The sequence below is a fragment of the Babylonia areolata genome, chromosome 12 (assembly GCF_041734735.1).
Source record: "Babylonia areolata isolate BAREFJ2019XMU chromosome 12, ASM4173473v1, whole genome shotgun sequence".
Classification (NCBI taxonomy): Eukaryota; Metazoa; Mollusca; class Gastropoda; order Neogastropoda; family Buccinidae; genus Babylonia; species Babylonia areolata.
In genome coordinates this window covers 5910937-5913794 of record NC_134887.1, presented here as the reverse complement: position 1 = coordinate 5913794, position 2858 = coordinate 5910937, and positions in this window count along the sequence as shown.

Genomic DNA, 2858 nt, shown 5'->3' with positions numbered 1-2858 from the left:
GGTTTTACTCCCTTAGCTAGGTGGCTGCAGGTAGCTCTCCAGAGCTGACGCCCTTTGATGGGTCATTTATTTCCACCAGGGTGTCTAGCCACCCTCCTCACCATCCTCCTGAGAGGACTGGTGGTGGTGCTGGTTTAGTCACCAGCAATTCAACCCTGTGACAGGTAGTACTGAGATCCAGGTTAGCAGAAGCAGATATATCTATCTGACCTGACATACAATACTATACTAAATAAAATGAAAGCATGGTGTTAGTAGAGATACATAACAGAGGCAAAAAAAACACAAAACAACAACAACGACACACACACACACACACACACACACACACACACACACACATGGCATACAGGCACTAGCATGGTGTTAGTAAATTGCACAGGAAAAAAATGAACAAAATGAAAGAAACAAACACACACACAACACACACACACACACACACACACACACACACACACACACACTACAGACCAGAGTAGGGGATGGAGGGTGAGGAAGGTTCTTAGTGAGAGAGAGAGAGAGAGAGAGAGAGAGAGAGGGGGGGGAGGGAGGAGCAGAAAGGAGAAAGCGAGGGAGAGACAGAGACAGATAGACAGACAGAGACAAGTAACAGAGACAGAGGCGTACTGCCAGATAACTCTTAATATATAACAGTGATGGCAACAATGATGATAATAATCATAACAGTGATAATAATAACAGCGCATAGCAGGGTGTGGCAACGACATCCGCCCCACGAGTTAACTCACTCAGTACGGCCAGTCCTCTCTTCTCCTCTACCTCGGATGTCCAGTGGGTGTCTGAATGACCTAACCTTTAGCTTCCGTTGTCAGAATTGTGGTATTCTTTGTCAACATTCACGTCTTCAGTATAAGGGCCTTCCGCTTGCAATATTTTGATGATGGTGATTGGGGTGAAACGCTGTTAACGTCGTCTCTTTCGCCGTTCGTATGGAGAGAGTTAATTAATGACGATGACGAAATGATCACGTGCACTGAGCTTCACTGCACACCACTGAAGTCCTGTCATCTCAGCGGCTGTCGGCCACGCGCGGCACTGTCGTCATTCCCACGTGTTGCACGTGTTGCACGTGTCGAACTGCGTCACCACGGACTGGTCGTGCAGAGCGGGTGTCAGCCGCAGTGTGGGGGGGCCACTAGTGAGGCACAATGTGGAGACACTGAGAAGAGAACGAACATCTCGTTCTGCTTTTCATATTGGTTCCTGGTCCACAGCAAGGAAATAAAAAGTTATTCAACATATTTAGACAGAGACAGGCACTAAAATGCTTTGATGTTTTGTTAGCTTCTTTCAGTGCAACACCCGTTCCCAGCAATGGGGAAACACGGGAGGTTCTTCGTATTCCTAGTGACCATCGGTCTCCAGACGCAGATTTTCAGTGACGGCCATGGAAGAGGGAATTCTTCCTCCTATTCAGAGAAGGTAGACTCTGTGCTGAGCTACAAAAACGCAATGATGGCATTGAAGAACTCCAAATCCAGCAGAAATGAAACGCCCGAGACTTTCCAAGAGACACTTGATGGTGTTTCTGATCCAGTGAATCACGAGACAGGCTTGAGGACAGAGACGGAGAGACTCGAGGAAAAGGAAGCGAAGCATGTCTCAGATTCTGTGTTCCACAGCGAAAGCAAACCTGCGACCAAAAGGGAAAAAAGAGCCGGTCCTCCCAGCAGCGCAGCAGGTTCTGATTACACGGACTATCATGCTTTATGGCATCAGCAGTTCTGGGTGTCAGTTACGCCGCACGATGTAACAGAGTTGACGGATCTGTCCTCAACATCCACAGACATGCAGGGAGTAACAGAGTTGAATGATCTGTCTTCAGCATTCCCAGATATGCAGGGAGTAACAGAGTTGAATGATCTGTCTTCAGCATTCCCAGATATGCAAGGAGTAACAGAGTTGAATGGTCTGTCCTCAGCATTCCCAGATATGCAAGGAGTAACAGAGTTGAATGATCTGTCTTCAGCATTCCCAGATATGCAAGGAGTAACAGAGTTGAATGATCTGTCTTCAGCATTCCCAGATATGCAAGGAGTAACAGAGTTGAATGATCTGTCTTCAGCATTCCCAGATATGCAAGGAGTAACAGAGTTGAATGATCTGTCCTCAGCATCCCCAGATATGCAAGAAGAGACTAGCTTCACATACTTTGACGAAGTTGGACCCAACTGTTCCAAACAGTATTTCCACCCCGAGCTTCCCAACTGTTCCTCGCGAGAACTGTCGCAGCCTTTCCATCCACAGTTCGAATCCGTCGCCCTGACAACCGCAAACCTGAGGCAGCAGTGCAATGGATCGACATCTCTGGAAGCCAGGTACGTTCGGAAAGGAAGCATCACTTTCAGATCTGAAGACGATCCGTTCCAGAGAACCAAATCATCAGGCTCACCATCCAGTTACTGTATTCATCTCCGTGCCCCACCACTCACCAGCATTCAGCTTCAGGTGCAAAACTTTAATGCAAGATGGATGAAATCCGACAACGACGTTGAAGTGGAGTTTGACGGCAAGAGACGGAAGATCCGACAACTGTCGAAAGGACGCGTTCTTAAGTCGAGTCAAAGTGATGTTGTGTTGACCGTGTACGGACTGTCGGAACAGTTTAAACGCGCACGCAGACCCAGGAAACTGGAACTGGCGTTCCGAGCTGTGCCGCCTTGTGTGGAGAGACAGCTGGAGGTGACGTGTCCACGCCAAGGTGGGTCTGTTGTCCTGGTGTCTGTCAGTGGAGCGGTGTGTGTGTGTGTGTGTGTGTGTGTGTGTGTGTGTGTGTGTGTGTGTGTGTGTGTTGTCATGCTGTCAATGGAGCACAGAGAGAGGGAGACAGAGAGAGA